The sequence below is a fragment of the Botrytis sinoallii genome (assembly GCF_014898435.1).
Source record: "Botrytis sinoallii strain Bc 23 chromosome Unknown BSIN_018, whole genome shotgun sequence".
Lineage (NCBI taxonomy): Eukaryota > Fungi > Ascomycota > Leotiomycetes > Helotiales > Sclerotiniaceae > Botrytis > Botrytis sinoallii.
Window position 1 is genome coordinate 667,125 of NW_024066045.1, and position 18,779 is coordinate 685,903.

Below are 18,779 nucleotides of genomic sequence, written 5' to 3' on the forward strand. Positions count from 1 at the left end.
TTCTATGGAGTACTGTATTAACCTCAAACCCGATTCAACCTCCTTATAAGGCCCAATCTATTTCTTATCAGAGAAAGAGTTAGTAATATTACAAGGACTATTTAGATAAATATCAAAAGAAAGAATAAATAAGAAGATTCATTAACTTGGCAGGAGCTTCTATTATATTCGTTCTAAAAAAGGGGGAGGCTATCAATTATATATCGATTATCAAGAGCTTAATCGAATTACAAAAAAGGATCAAACTCCCTTACCCCTTATTAATGAATCCCTAGACCGACTCCAACAAAATGTTATATTTACTAAATTAGATCTGAGAGATACATACCATCATATCCGTATAAGAACAGGCGACAAGTGGAAGACAGTGTTTTTACATACGATATAGCTAGTATAAGTATAAGGTGATGTCTTTCAGTCTTACTAATGCCCCTGCAATATTTCAGATATATATCAATCAAGCGCTAGTAGAGTTAGTGGATAATATATGTATAGTATACCTCAACGATATTTTAATCTATTCTAAAGATAGAATTATACATACAGTAGATATCCAATAAGTGCTTGCATGTCTTATTGAATATAAGCTTTTTGTGAAGTTAAAGAATGTATCTTCTATACCAACAAAATCGAATTTCTAGGATTTGTTATCTCAGCTAAAGAGGTTACAATGAAATCCAGGCATATTCAAACTATTACGGAATAGCCAATATCTAGTAGTTTAAAGGATATACAAGTGTTCCTTAGCTTCGCGAACTTTTATTAACAGTTTATTAGGGTTTATTCGGCAATGGCCTATAGTATAACTATATTAATAAAAGGAATACAAAAAGGGAAAACGGTGGTCGAGTTCAAATGGATTAATAAAATACAAAAAGTATTCGAAGTATTGAAGAGAGCTTTTACATTGGTACCTATTCTCCGGCATTTCGATCTCTTACTCTGTATAATAATTGAAACCAATGCTTCAATCTTTGCATTAGGTTACATATTATTACAGCTTTTCTCGAAAGAAACCAAAGATATATTGATTCAATAATAGCACTCTATCGTATTCTATTCGAGAAAGCTAAACCCAGCAAAGCAGTAATATTTTATTTACAATTAAGAATTATTAGCAATATATATTGTTTTTGTATAGTAATACTATTATACAATAGGGAGTTGATATACTATTATAGTTAAATCGGATTATAATAGCCTTTAGTATTTTATAACAAAAAAAAGCCTAAATGATCGATAAGCAAGGTAAACAAAGGTTTTGGTTACATACAATTTCGAGATAGTATATAGAACAGGAAAATTGAATCCATAGATGGGCTATCATACCACCCCGATTATACTATCAATATAAAGGATATTAATAATATACTTCCGATCCTTCAGAATAAACTAAGGAATAGATTAATAATTATAAAATTGTTTCAAAGTTTCTTTATCAAGAAGATAAAGCCTCTATATAATATTATAGGCCTTTTATAAAAAAAAGAGTATAATCTACCATTCTGTGAACAATCAAATTTACTAGTTAAAGCTAATTGCAAATAGTCAATATCATATCGGATAGCTTATGTTTTAGTAGAAGATAAAAACAGTATTTAAGTTAGTATTGGAAATAATAAGAAATGCTTTATTACGGCTTTAAGTGAATAATGATTTTATAAAGAATAAAGAGTATCTGAATCAAAGACTACATTCCGCTAAAATCGCCTCACCTTAATAGGTGGGTGCCAATGGGTTTCTTAAATACAATAGGAACATCTATATACCACCAGATTCTACTTTGAGAATAGAGATCCTGGAAGCCTATCACAATGATTCTACAGGTGGACATTGGGGTGTTCTAAAACTCTAGAAATCTGAGATCTAAATACTTCTAGCCTTTAATAAGAAAAGATGTGAAAATGTATATTAAAATATACACAATATATTAACAAATCATTATCAAAAGGTATAAACTCTACAGCAAGTTGCAAACCCTTTCTATACTCTATAGATCTTGGAAAGAGATAACTATAGATTTTATTATAAATCTATCCCTATCGAAATTAGACAAAACACATCTATAATATGATTTTAATAATTATCAATAGATTCACGAAAATTGCCTGATATATATCTGTTAATAAAGCGATCATTTTACTGAAGCTTGTACAAACACTGATACAGAATGTGTTCAAAGACTTCGGAGTATTAAAAAGTATTATTTCAGATAGGGGACTGTAATTCGCAAGCAAGTTCTAGAATAGCTTTCTATTTTACTTTAGAATACGATACAAGCTCTCTACTGCGTTCTACCTTTAGACCGATGGGCAAACGGAGTGGCAAAACCAGAATCTGATTCACTATATCAGTTGTTATTCTAATTACCAACAGAACAATTAAGCTTTACTACTACCACTCGTAGAGTTCATTTATAATATTATATGGTATAGTATAATAAATACAAGTCCATTCCAAGCAATATATGGATTCCTACCAACATTCCACTACATTGGCGAGGATACTGATATCACAGGGAGAGCACCAGCTATACACAAGCGAATTGCCTCCCTCAATAAAGAAAGGAATAAATTAAAAGAATTGTGGCAAGCAGCTATAAACCGAAAATTGAAGAATACAGAGAGTAAAGTACCCCAGTAATACAATATCAGGGATAAAATGATATTAAGCATCCAAAATATCAAGCAACTTTAACCTAAGAAAAAGTTTTCGAATAGATTTATAGGCCCCTTTCAAGTAATAGGTATAAAAACCAGTGGTCAAGTATATGAACTCAAGCTACCACCTACCTATAAGATTCATAATATTTTCCACATTTCCTTACTAGAACTATAATATGAATAATAGGGTATTTGTTGGTATCAATTTGGTGTTGATTAAAGTGTAAAGTACTTCATTCTTATCAATATGATTGATTGTATTATTCGTCTTGATTATTATTAATTATAGGAAACTAGTACTTGATATAATAGAAGTGCTAGTGTTAGTATATACGCTAGTATATACACTAGTGCAATACAATACCCTTTTAGATTATATAATCGATATCCCGATACTGGTAACTTTTAAGTTAAATGAATCATGTACTTTAAGTCTAAGCCTATTATTCAATTTTAAGTATAATATTCTATTTCTATTCCCTTAGTTCCCTTTTCATTATTCTCTTTCTACCTAATGCATTATTTTAATAATTATTTTATTAATATCAATTAAATCTTTTAAAACTTGATATATATTGTTTTTAGTTATAGTATCTATAGAATTCGATTTTTCGTTAATTTATTTAATTTTTGTGATCTCTTTATTTTCGTAATATTGTTGTAAAGCTATAATATCGATTAGGAATCGTTTTTCTATGCTTGTATCGAGTTTAGTTAATAGGTTATATAATAATTTAGAATCTATATAAAGTATAAATGGTATTCGCTTTTAGATTTAAGAATAGTATTAATAATATTTTTAATAATAATTCCGATATCAAAATCTAGAATTAGTGTATATAGTTCAAAAACTAATATATTTCTAATAATTCTTTTGTATTTAATTAATATCTAGTGGATAATATTAGTATTGCTGTGTTTATTTACAAGGCATATAATATAATCGATTTGTGATGATAGATTAATATTATTAACAAGGATATATCGATAAAGATAATTAAATCAATAGAATCTATATTGAGAAGTATAAAGATTAATCTTCTTTTTAAATTATTTATTTGTTATTTGATAATTTTATTAAGCTTAATAATATCTTTTTCTTTCGGATCTATTATTTGGGTAATAATTGAAAGATGGTATAATACTTTTGATTAATATATTGTTGTGATATATATACTTCTCGTGTGTTAAACAATATATTGATTTTTCGAAATAATATTCTTTTAAATCTTTTCCTTTATTTTCTGTATATCAATATTCCCTTAGTATAATTATTCGGAAATTATTATATTATTTCTTTTAATTCAGATAGATTCTATTATCTTTAAAATAATTAAATCATTATTAAACTTAAGTGAATAATCTTTAATGAATTACTTTCTGTTTTTAGCCATAAATCCGGCTTTCTTCAATTACTCTTGTTTTAATTATGCAAATTTTTTGTTTATAATTATAAAAATATTATTGGTTTATAGTTCTATAATATTAATATTGTTATTAAAATAAAATAAACAGAAATTGTATATAGATTATATTATATTTAGCCTATCTTTATAGTGATTGTAGTAGGTTCTAAATTAGTGATTTCCTATTTCTGGTATACTATATAAGAGCTTTATAATATATAGTATATATCCAAAATCAAATTCAATCTTTTTTGATACTTTCATATAAATAGGTTTGTTCAAAGTTGTAGTTGATTGGGTGTATATTTGTATAATATCCTATAAATAGATCTGAATATACTTATTTGATGTTTACAAAATAGCGGTGAGTGTAAATATAATATGTTGGCTAATATATTGAATAATCAGTAATTATATCAAAACAATAGTTTTGTTTGTATTTTAATATACCTAAATTATTAGTTGTGATTTTGTGTATACTTTATCAATATCTTTTTTTTTTATTTTATTAACAAATCATATTTAAATAATTGTATTCCAGATAGTATATTAGTTTTTGAAACGATTTTAAAAACTCCATTTTCTATTAATCCGTTAACTTCCTTATGTTGTAATTCCTTATATTATATAGATATATTATCTATATAAGAATATAATTAGTTGTAATGATAATAATTTAATATCGATATCTGTCAAATTGACTATATTAGTCAAGTTGCTTTTATACAACGATATAGTTATATATCTGATTGTACCGCTGGTGGTGGTGTTTGTGATTATCGTATTTCCATTTGTAATATATTAATTATTATAGTATTCTTATCCTTGTTATTATTCCATATCATTACTATTCTCGATTTGATTTCTTCAGACTCTTTATAAAAAGGTTGTATAAATGTAGATTGAAATTTAATTAATCTACTAATAAGTTCCACTTTACATATTTCCCTATCCGTTTCAATCAAAGTGTATAGTTTAGTTTACTTGCCTAACATATTATTACCTTTTCCTTCTCTTTATATTAAAACTTATGAATTAAATAATAAAGTAAGAACTAATATTATAAATAGTTTATTTCTCAATCTGAGTGTTTTGTAATCTATCTCTTAGTTTGTATATAATATATTTCTATCATAATTTTCTTTATAGTTTTTGTATATTAAATGATATCGGGATTAATAAATTAATATTATTCAATTTAGAATATATCCTATAAACTAATAATATAGGAATAAGTCTATTCAATCCAATTATATCATTCACAGCTTTTATTATTATTTACAGGATTATTGTTTTTATCAAATTATTATTTTCAAGCTCTTTAGTTAAGATTTTGTACACACAGCATAGAGAGTAATAATATCTTTTCATTATATCTATAGAATTATATATTTCAATTAATATATTTTTAATAATAATTGATATAAATTTTGTATTCCTAAATAAACTCTTTACTCACAAAATTCTTTTCTATATCATGAATAATATAATCTGGTGATCCTATATATATATCAATCTAGTATTCTTGAAGAATATTGAATATATATTTAGCTAAAATGTTTTCGAAAAATCAAACTACTTGATAGTATATTGCCTTATTGATAATATATAGAACTGATTTGTTTGTAATGTATATAATGTTTGATACTATAGTATAATTAAATTCAGTATCCTTTAATAAAATGAATCTAAATATCCGGGTGACTTGCTATATATTTAATAGTGTTTGTAGTATTGGTAAGATGTTTTATAGTATTATTGTTTTTATTATAGTCTGTACATTGTAGTACACTATAAAAGCGTTATGCAGATAAGTAGCTGAATTATCGATATAAATACTATAGCTCAGTAGTCGTTAAATAGCAATCATTCTGATGAATAAACTTTTAAATAAGCTGATTTATATTCACCTTTCATATCAAAAATACATGCCCGCATCTCCTAATGATAGAATATTAATTGATTGAATTGATGAATTTATCAGTGATATTGTTGTAGAATGCTTTAAGCCGATCTATATCCTCAAATCCCAATAAAAATAGAATATTGGTATTTATAATGTAAAAAACAATATATCCAAATAATATATCGATACAAAATGAATCTATTAATATCACAGTCCCCTTCCCAAAGCATACATTCGTTGCTCCTACTGTTTGTGGATTATACATCACTAGGCATATCTGTTGTTATACATGATATTGTTCAATCCCAATTATAGATTTACTTGTACAAGCTGTATCAATATATATATCAAAGAACTCTTACTTGTATAACTTGTATAAAAAACATCTATTACACTTTCTGCCAATAAAGTAATTTTAATAGGGTCTTTAATCAATATATACAATATCGTATTGACTGATAATTGATTGAATATCTCTTAGCTATTCACAGGTTCTGAATTAACGAAAAATGCTTTTTCTTCAATATCATCAATATCAAGATCTACAAAGAACTGTTCCATTTCGGTTTCTGAATCAGATTCTGTATCAGTAGCTTCTCCTTTGTATTCAATCAATTATTAGTCATAATACTTATTAAATGTATTATTACTATTATTCTTGATTTTTTCCTGATATTTATATCAGTTTTTATTCTATTCCTTTTAGGAATACTTTGTTGATTAACATCCCTTTTTTTTATATATCCAGTAATGATTTCGTGATTCGAAGAATTAGATTATTATCGAAATCTATTAATATATTCTTGAAAACTATTGCTTTTGAAATTATTGCTTCTGAAACCTTTAGAACCACCTGAACTATTCTGGTTATTATTATTGCGGAATCTTCTATCAATGAATAGTATTGTATCTTTTTTCTTATACAATCTCTCTTATATATTAATGAATTGTTGTTGTTGGTATCACCATGGGGATGGTGAAGTAATATAGTATTAATGATTCACACTGTTGTAATATTGCTCCAGATTCTAAAAGCTAAAGGCTATGAATGTATATGCTATAGTGCGGGGGCGCTAGCGCATACGCTAGCGCGGTTAGTCATATGATCCCTATCCTAATACTGGCGATTCTCTAAAGTTGTTGTATTGTATCTTTTCTAGCTAATGTCCCTTTCTCAGTATAACCATCTATGTTACTAATCTCTTTCAACTTATTCTGTGATTTTAATCTTTATGGTGTTATTGTTGATCAAGTCCTTTAGGGCTTGATATAGTTTAGATTTAGTTATCACGTCTGCTAGATTAGATTTTCCATTAATCCACTTGATCTCTACAATCTCCCGTTTCTCGTATACCTCTCGAATTGCTATTATATCAATTATTAATCTCTTTTCGGTAATTGTACCAAGCTTTGTAAAATAGTTATATAATAATCTCGAATCGATATATATAACTAATAATATCTTGCGATTTGGGAAGATCTTATCAAGTATACCTTTAATTACTATACTAATATTAAAGTCCAAAATTATACTATAAAGCTCTGATACTAGTATACTCCTAGTAACTCTCTTATATTTGATTAACAATTAATAAATAATATTAGCCCTATCGAATTTGTTTATTAAAATAATAATATATTCAATCTGGAAGAACAAATCTTTGTTGTTAGCAAAAGACACATCTGTAAATACAATCAATTTGAGAGAGTCCATATCAAATAAAACAAATTATAATCCTCTCTCTAATTGTTAATCTGCTATTGGATATGTTTATTGAGAGTATTAGCATTTTCTTCTTTTGGGTTAATTGTTTGTACTGTATATGATAAATCAAAGGCTGCCTCTAATTGATATATAATTACTACGTATACTCCTTGAGTGTGTTGTGCAATATACTAGTCTTTTGCTATCGCCGACTTTCTAAGCTTGCTGCATGTGTTTTGCATATCAGATGGTTCTGAATTGATTAAACAAAGGTTTTCGTATTGTTTCTTCTAATTAAGATAAATCATGCTATTATTCTACTGAGTAATCAAACCACTATTAAATTTGAGTAATATATCTAGTATGAGTATCTTATACTCTTTTGCTATAAATTTAGTATTTCTGAGTTTAGCTTGCTTACAATCTGCAAATACTTTATTAGCTATAATGAGTGTATTATCCGTTTGTAATCCAACAATACCAAATGCTGTGTTGTCTTTAATTGTATACAACAAACATGGATCGTAAGTCGATTGTATCATCTTGAGAGCATTGGTATGATGTTTGTGATAGGTATTAAACTAGTAATTACCTGCTTCCGGGATACTATATAATAGTTATATAACTTGCAGAATAAAACCCTCTGGAATATCCATTTCCGGTAGTGATCGAGTATAAAACTTCCGAACTAAATTCAATGTCGACTATATATATACTTATGTAATATCGCGAATACTTATGGTTATCTTGTTCTTGAATAGTATCGCCATCACTACCAGCATAATACATTGGCTGATATATTATATTGTTAGCAATTATATTAAAACAATACCTTTTCCTTAATCTTTCCATGCTTATATAACCAATCAGAACTTGAGAAATGTTTTGTCAATTCCTTTATTCTTAATCTCATCAACAAAACAAGAGTTAAAAATCCTTATACTTACAGGGATATCCACAATCTTTATAAATTAGAAAATACCATTTTTCATAAGTCCATCGATCTCCTTTCATTTTGATTCTACGAAAATTGTTGATAATAAGGTATCAGTAGATATTATATAGTATTCAATGTACTGTATATCGTTAAACTCGTCTTCCTCTAATAGAAAAATCAACAAATCCGGTAAGTGTTCTGTAGATTCGATATTTTCTCCTTTCACAAAAAGTATTGATTATACTGGAATTACTACTTGAGGGATCCATCGTTACTGAAATTAGGGATTCCTAGATATATCCAAAAGGGTCTCCTCTAGATTCCTACTTCTGATAATAACTAGTAAGGGGGTAGATATAACTTTGCCAGATTTTAACAAAGTTATTCTACTTGCACTAGATACAGCAAATTGCCCTTACTGTATCAATTCAGTTTGTACAGATAGTATTTGTACTGATTCGGTAGATGATTGGGATTGATTTTGAGGCCAATCCTATATATTCTCTATATAAGGTTTAATCTGAATAATACAAAATTCTATTGGTTTGCTTGATAGTTGTATTGTACATGTCTCATCTTTTATACTCAATAAATAATATAGTCCCGTCTATTTTTATGTTCTTTCCATACCCAAATTTTCGAATTGATAGATAAGTTATATAAAGCTATTATAGACGGTCTATTTTGCTGATTTAAAGTGTTAGATACTTATCATATCACTCGTAGTTTATAAATCTCATTTATTACTTTCTTGATCACTAATTGTTGTTGTAGAACTATAGATACGGGTAAATCAGATTCAGATATCCGCGGATATACTCTAAAGACTAGAAGTGTTGGAATTAATTTGTTTAATCCTGTAATATTGTTTATTGCTTTTATAGTTATTTGTAGTATCATCTCTTTTATAATAAAGCTATCGAGCTTGTTGAAGATAATAGTATACACTCTCTTGATAACTGCATAATAGCATTCAATTACACCAATTGACCAATATACCTCAACTGGTACACTCTTTGTTCTTATCAACATGGTCGTAGCGTATTAAACGAATTCCTTGTTTACAAAGTTTTTCCTAGCATTATATATAATAAAATCTAATGGACTGATATAAATGTCCATTCAGCATTTTCGAAGTGTATCGAAAGTATGTTTTGCGGTAACATTGTCCAGCCATTACACAGTTTGGAATTGTGTATCTTTATTAATGATGTGTAGAATGGGATGAGTATCAATATATATAATATTAACTATTATTGAATGGTTGAAGTCAACATTATTTTGTAGATTGAATTTAAATCGATCTGGTGATTTTCCATACTTTTAACAATATTGACAAAACTTGTTGAGTTTATCAATCTCGGCTTTTGAGATGTTATTATAGTCAGCTTGCTATAATACTCATAAAAGTCTATATACTGATAGATGATTAAAGCGATGGTATAGGCATCGTAGTTTTATATCGGTAAGGTAATACTTATTACTCTCAATAATTTATTGTATGAATTGCTATATATTTATTTATTATAGTAAAACTATATACTTGTTGTGTCGAATACAAGAATAACTTTCTCCTATTCTTGTAATGATAGTGTCGATAATATTATTGTAGTATATACCGAAACGATCCATATCATTAAGTGATAGTAAGAATAGTGTTTCCGCATCCATGATATGAAATTCGATAGTTCCTAAGGGTAGGTGGAGTTTGACTAATCCGAAAGATTCAGCTCTTCCAATCCCGAATATCACGTTTGCAACTCCTACTCTACTTTTGTCTAAGATAACATCCTCGACAATTGTCTTGTATACCATATATTGATTGAATCCTATTATAAACCATTCCACTACAGCTATATCAACAATAATACCCTTGAACTCTTTGGAATCATATCCGTTTATGAATATAGTTTCCTTCCAAATTTGGTGTGTTAGGGTATAAATGAGTGTTTTATTAGCCAATCTTATTATAATCTCTTTATTATTGATAAATCCATTTTGAATAACAAAGCTTGAATATAATTCTTATTCTGATGAATTTTGAAGTTTATACTGAGTAAAGTAAGCTTCGACCTCCTTATCAGTATTAGTATCAGATTCCTCAATATCATTTTGATTGGGATCTTTGTATTCAATAAGAAATTGCTTAAAACCTTTGTTAAAGTTGTTACTAGTACCCTTAAACCACTCCTTATATTTGTATTGTAACTCATTACACTTCTTTTTACTGTATTTAATTGATTAATAATTATCCTTTTTACAAACAAAACACTTCTTTTTAATTCATGATTTGAATAATTGTTGATCACCTCATTTAAATCCTCTATTCTGATTATATCCTCCTTTGTGTTGATACTTCCGATTAGTATAGAATGTTATGTTTTCGTTTGGATAAACCAGTTTCCACATCATAATAGCTAAATGAAGTTCTTCAAGGAGATTTGGTATATTATCAGCTAAGTGAAAACAAGCTAAAAAGCATACTGGTACTGGTGTATATACGTTAACGATCTTTTGATGAAGTAAATCCTTTGTCCTAATCACATCACTGAATCCTTTGTATAAGTGACATAATCTCGTCACCATTTGTTGTAGACAGTGAGTGATTGATTTCCTATTATTCTCTGGTTATGCTATCACACTCTTTAGTGTAATAGTTTCCTATTGCTGTATGATATTCCTTTTGTGCTCAGGGCCTTCGAATATATCCACAAACAACTTACAAATCTTCTATATTAATATCGGTATAGTCTCTAAATTCGTATGATAGAAATCAAGTACTGTATCGATAAGCATAGCAAGAAATACTCTTGGGAGTAGATTGTTAGGTAGATTAATACATTGGCAATTGTTGAGGAATATGTTGAATTTGTGTATGAAATTGTTGTTTTGTCCATTGTATTTATTATCCTTGTTGTAAAGTTTCGCAAGATTTCCGAGAAGTTGATCGATATTTATAATTCTTGGTGGTAGATTTGGAAAGATTTTCGGAATGCTGTGATTGTATTCTGGATTACCTCCTTCTTCTCCTCCTATACCGCCTTTACCTCTGTTATTGCTATTCCTATTATGACTATCTTGTGGGAAATCGTTTCCTCTATCTTTGTTACCTCCTCCTCCTCCTCCTTTACTCGAACCACCGTCACTACCGGATAGATCACTGGATGGTTGATCATCTTTTTCTTGTAATGGTGGAGGTGATTGTGGTGGTGGAGGGTTGGGTTGTTGAAAAGGTATTTCAGATCGAAATTGTCTATATTGAATTGGTTGTGAAGGTAGTGGTTTTTTCTGATTATAAAATAAGTATACGGATAAGTTGGGTTCACTATTTTCTTGTAAAAAGCCGATATTAGATTGGGGAACAAATTTATAGTAATGGAGTGCTTGTAGTTTTGATGATGCTTTTTATCCAATATCAATACCCTTTCCTTTACCATCTAAAGAACTGAATCCTGAAATTGTCGCGATCTGAGGTAGAATACTTGGTAATTGCGGTAGTCTGTATTAATTGAAATCTGATAGTCCGGGCTAGCCACTCATTTGAAATACTTTGGGTTCTTTTAGTAATGTATATACAGAAACTTGAATATCTTTTTTATTTATTTTCTTCTGTATGCTTTTCGATTGAAATATAAATCCTTTATCTGCAAGTGTATCCACAATCTCTTTATCTGATCATTCTTTATACAATAATCGGATTGTATCAATTAAAGTATTATAAACAGGTTGTATCGTGCAGATTTTGTGCTTCACAATAAATATGCTGTACGAGTGCAATTCGTATTTCAACTTGTATAAAAGATGTATGCTGACTGCTTGAAAATGTTCCGAATTGAAGTGTTCAAATTCGCGAAAGTAGTTCGATCATAGTTTGCTGTTATAATATTTCGATTGTTGATATTTATAAAGTTTGTATTTGCAAAAATCCCTGATTTCTTTTATGTCTACTTCCTTTATAAGATCAATAGGGTTGTTTTGCTATTGCTTAGCTATTATATTAAAATTATCAGTTGCAATAATTGATGGTATAATCGATTTGGCCATGTTTCCAACGTCGTCGTCGCGTTTAGGCTTATACTCTACGGAGTTGTCTTTGTAAGATCCTGTTATATTAATAGATAGCAGGTAGATAATAAGGTGAGGTGCTTAAATATAACTTTACCAAAATCCGGCAAAGTTATACTTATTCGTTAGAAGATGGTGTTTAGCTCGAGCTAGTAGCTACTAATTCGTATTCTTCAATGTATATTACTTTGAAGAATAAAATATAGATTAAGGTTAATTGTAAAGGTTGTTGCTATATTGCCAACTAAACTCGATTTGTCAGTATTAAATTATATTGAATTAATACTAAATGCAAAAATTACCACTACATTGCCAACAGTCCTTATTCATATAAGGGTAGGTATCAAACTATGTTACTTTAATACAAAAGCTTATACCTCTTCAGAGAAATATCAACCTTAGTTATAAACCTATGTTGTATTTGAAATTAAGGTGCCAGACTCCTGATCTGTAATATCACTGATCAGTGTTGATATCACCATAAGAATGGTGAAATAATATAATATTAATGATTCACACTATTATAATATTGCTCCAGATTCTAAAAGCTAAAGGCTACGAATGTATATACTATAGTACGGGGGCGCTAGCGCATGCGCTAGCGCGGTCAGTCACATGATCCCTATCCCAACAGTTGTAATTAATTGATTAAACTAGATATCTCTTTTTTGGGGTTAAAATAAGTTAGGTTACATATCTTAATATTTTTATATACTAGTATAAGCTTATTATGTAAATATAATATCTGCCGTATAACGGGATTAAGTTGATACTGTAATATACATAGCTGTTTGATTATGATGATAAGATATTTATTAAGTGGCTTGTTTTTATACTTCTTTTTAATCGATTTGAGAGTAATATTGTTTTATTTAGATAGTATATTATATTGATACTCTTTTCCCTCAAAATTATTTTGTATATAAATGTAAAGCTCTTTGAATATAAATGATAGTACTTTATAATTAATATAAAAAAACTCGAGTATATTATTCTTTAGTATAATTGGGAATATCTTATATTACATATCCATAGGCACCTCCGTATATTGTAAGATTTCGTAGAATATCGAGAGTTTGAAGTCGAAATTATCGTTGTCCCCACTATATTTCTTCTTATTGGTATAGAATTTCGATAAACTGATAAGAGATTGTATATTAGAATATATCGATGGTTTCTTATCCCTATCGCATCGATTTCTATTATCCTTTTTATCATTATTATCATTATTGTTATTATCAGGATCTCCTTTTTTGTTATTCTTCTTATTATCTTTTCGATTATCTTTGTTATATTCGAAGTTGTTATCAATGAATCTGTTAATTATTCTGAATCTAAACTTAGGTTCTTTAAGATTACAATCTTTTAGAATTTTCTAAACTTAGTCTTTTATCTACATGTTTGTAATAGATTTATATAATTAATTGTATAAAGCTATAAATACTTTAATATCTAATTTCGGTATTTATATCCCTCAGGTATGTAATACTATATATAGTTTTTGTATATCCAACTAGTGGATCTTTGTGAATTACCTATTTGTAAATATACTGAAGTTATTATAAAAGACCTCGGCTAGCTCGTTATTGTTAATATTCTTATAATCGTATTGCTTGCATTTGAATTTGATGTATTTGATAAACTTCTTAGAATCAAAATCAACAATTCTATTATCAACCTATTGTTTTTTTAATAGATTTAATTACTCTTCACAGTATTCCTTTTCCTCTTCTATATATAATTCCTTGCCGATAATCTTAAAGGTAATCAGGGTGTTGTCGCTGTCCGATATGATAGGGTGTATATAGGGGTATTTCGAAGATTATAGATATTTTGAAGGTTATAAATAGATTGTAGGTATAAAAAATATGAGAGAATATATAAAAGGTATTTAGATAAAGGGTTTATCTTGTATAATGTATAGTACAAAGGTAAATATATAATAAATACAAAATCGATTTGTTATATTTAACCAATCGATTCTTTTAAATATGTTTTTCTAATACAATTATTCAGAGCATATTTTTTAGTACAATAAGAAGAGAAAGTATACTGTATCTAGTACAATGATATCTTTCTTTGTGGTCTCTTCAGAATTTCTATCAATCCTGAATACTATTTCTAAATACTTAGTGCTTTTTAGTAGAATCCAAGGCTCTAATTTGTGATATCACTAATTAGTGTTGGTATCAATTTGGTGTTGATTAAAGTGTAAAGTATTTCATTCTTATCAATATAATTGATTGTATTATTCGTCTTGATCATTATTAACTATAGGAAGCTAGTACTTGATATAGTAGAAGTGCTAGCGCTAGTGCATACGCTAGTACATACGCTAGTGCAATACAGTGCCCTCTTAGATCACATGATCGATATCCCGACAGTATTGCTGACCTACTATCACCAGAGGAGATAGACGATTATTTGGAACACAAAATGAAGAAAATCATAGTATATAGAAAAAAGGATAGAGGTATTCAATATCTAATTCAATAAAAAGGCTATCAGCTAACAGAAGATATATGGGAAGCCTCCTATAATCTGGATAATACAAAAAAAGTATTAGAGGAATATAATAAAAAGGGGAAATTACTAATATAGAATTCGAAAGAAAAAAGGAAAAAAGCTACAAAACAATAGGGTTATGCTGTGTACCTACAAGCAAACTATTAGTAAGTCGAAGCTGTTCATAATGTTTCTTTCTTTACTGTTTTTTATTCTAACAAGAATAAAAATACAACTCTTTACTTATTGGTATACTATATACTACTACTAAGTATATCAACTCATCCTAATATCTCTTGAATATTTCAGGTTTCAACTCGTGGGTATCAGAGTCAATATTAACTGAATCCTTATTGATACTTGGTATATGAGATTATTATTATTTCTTTTATAAAGCCTTATTCCTTATAAGGATATGCCTTTGACTAGTATAAGGATATCATTATAAAGATATTATTATATTAATATATTGAGAAAGTCTTATAATAAGAATTAACCCTTTCATCTTATATATCAAAAGGATTTGGTATAGGAAGAAAAGTATTAAAGATAGTATTATCTATATTACTATTGTTATGCTCATTCTCCTCTATCAAAGATATATCAACTTTATCCTTATCCTCACTCTCTTTCTCCTTTACTTCTATAGAGGCTTTACTAGGCAATCGATCCTCTGTCAGCTAGTTATTGGTAACCTGCTGGTGTTTATAGGATCGAATATTTTCAGGAAAATTTGTATAGGCATTAGACTCTTTAGTATAGATATTACGATTTATAAGGGGAACCTTAAACTTTTATGGAATGCTATAATCTCGATATCAAGAATCAGATGGAAAATCGACAGCAGCCGATATCGCTTTTTGTTTCAAAACTATTTGGGAAGTTTTACAAGGAGGAAGGATAGCTTAAGGGGTCGATCTTCTGGTTACAAATCGATGGGTGAAAGCTATCGAATCCCTAGAAATACGTTTTTTTACCTGAGGGGTAATAATATTGATATTGCCTTGGGAGATATAAGAAATATCGAAATATCGAAGGGCATTAGTAATCCAGTGAAGAAAAGCAGTACCACCATCACCACCGATATTATCCTCATTATTTTCATTAGGATCAGAAAGGGAATCCTTGGGGTACCTAATTCGATCTTTTTTGTATATCGAGAAACAAATATAGAAATAGGGATAAAACAACGATTTAGTATTAATATGAGGGGGTTGATAGCCTTCCGAACCAATTATTATATTTACAATACCCGAAGTCTTATTCTTTACAGGAGCAGGGGGCAGAGTGAAAGCGATGAGAGCACGGGGGTAAACAATTGGGGCAAGGAACTTGCCCTCATCATTCAAATCTATTATGGATATTAGTTTCAGAATGAAATCCGGAATAGTAATATTTAATATAGACAAATTATTCTAAAGTCCAGAATATTAGCAAAAAACAACTTTATAAAGGAATAAGAGATAACCAATAATAGCTTAATAGGAATTCACAAAACACTCCATAAAATCATTTATTCAATCTAGTTTTTTTTACAACAAATAGAGATAGTACCTTCATTGACTCTGGCTTTTTAATATCACCCTGCTTATCTTTCTTTTATAAAAAGGCCTTTATACTCTTGATATAACATTTATTTTAGTATTTCAATACATTTTCAGTATTCTATTTCTTTTGATTATTGATAGAAATAGTTAATCAAAAAGCTTGAGTCTAATATATAAGATTGATATTGGGAATATATCACGGAAGGTACTGGCTGGCAGACTTTCTTCTGAATATCGCAATAACTACAAAGGGAGTTAGAACCCTTATTATAGTAACAAAAATCTTTAGGGGTAAAGATTACAATATACTTAGACAACGAAGAGATATAGAAATAATTAGATTAGCAAAGCTTATTGCGAATCGAGCTGTAATTGCCTGGAAACCGATGGGTTGAGGAGCGGCCATAATAAAACAAGGATCGGAAAGATAATAGATAAAGAATAACCTACTGAAAGAGAAAATACACTCGGGAAAGTAAAGGGAACTTATAGGGCCTCTAGTGATTTATCAATGAGAATAATAAACACATTGAAATATTGTTTATGATTATTTATAACTTTATAGCATTTTTATTTTCTTTTGAAATATATCCCGAACACAATTATATGATGCCTTATTTTCTTATATTACACAAACCGATTCGAGAGATAAATATACACATCTCGAAACGCAATATACAAAATAGAGGGCTCTGTCATGGTCAATCCGTATAAGGACTGGTGAGGATATATGAGTAGTGTGACGATTCAGTCCCTTTCAGGTTCCTTTCTCAGTCACTTAGCTTCTAGGACCTTAGCCTAGCACGTGACTCATTGGTGTATATAGTCCGGAGCCCTTACAGTTCTCTTCTTATTCTTTTCTTCCTTCTTTAGTTTTAGATTCTAAGGTAGAATTGAATCCTTTTATGACAGTCCTTCACATTATCTAAAACTCACCTATACAAGCCTCTGCCGGTGACGGCATACCAAATAATATCTCACCTTTTCCTAGGCCACCCAAGCATCGACATTGCGTGGACTAGAAGAACCTATACCAGAAGACAAGGAAACGTCTCTGAAGGATGGTTAACCAACAACAATCCCCTAATCCTCATACCAATTCTTCAAGAAGATCGAAAAGAGTCGCAAAGAAGCGTACCCAAGCTTCTCCTCACGATTCCGAAGAATCAGTACGATCACAGTCTTTCAAAGCAAAGGACTACCGCGTACTCCTCCTCCTCAAGCGGAAGCTGGCCCTTCCATTTCAACCTCAAATCAGTTTGCTGCCCTCGACGATAACGAAGAAGATTCGGATTCCCCCACTCCTGGAACGATCATGCCACAAAAAGGCAAAGAACCAGATAAAGAAGAGCCTCCTGCCTGGGCTAATAATCTTCTCAATCTTATCACTCAGCAAAATGCTACTATTGCTGAATTGAGATTGGAAATCAACGATATTCGTACCTCTCACCCTTCTAAGAATAACCTCGGAATCGATCCCCTGCTCCCCGGGAAGCCCCATATCAGTCAGTCCTTGATACAATTGAACCTGTGGATCCTACGGAAGCCACTATACACCCTTCGCACAAAAAGAATACTCATCTTGTTCCTGATTCGATCTCTCCTCGACAACCCACATTTGATAAGCAAGGCACAACTTTCTCCACTCCCTATAGAATAGAGAAGATCCCCCACCTTACGGAAAAGCTTTCGGATAGCAAAGCCTTGAAGCCCAAACTATAGAAATATCTGATTGAATGTAACCTGGAACAATATGCATATACTTTTACTAGCGAAAGGCAACGCAGGATTTACATTGTCGCTAATACCGAAGACATAGCTCGTGATCACTTGCAGCCCCTGCTCCTTGATCCATCTCCCGAATATAACGTACAAGGATTAATTGAAGCCGCTATACAAGTTACTACTGATCCGGCCGAGCAACGAGTAGCATTAGATCAATATGAAACATTGAGACAAGGCGCAAATCAGCCATTTTGGGAATTCTATCAAAAATTTCGACAATTAGCTAATACTGCCGGAATTCAAGATAGCTCTACTCTTCT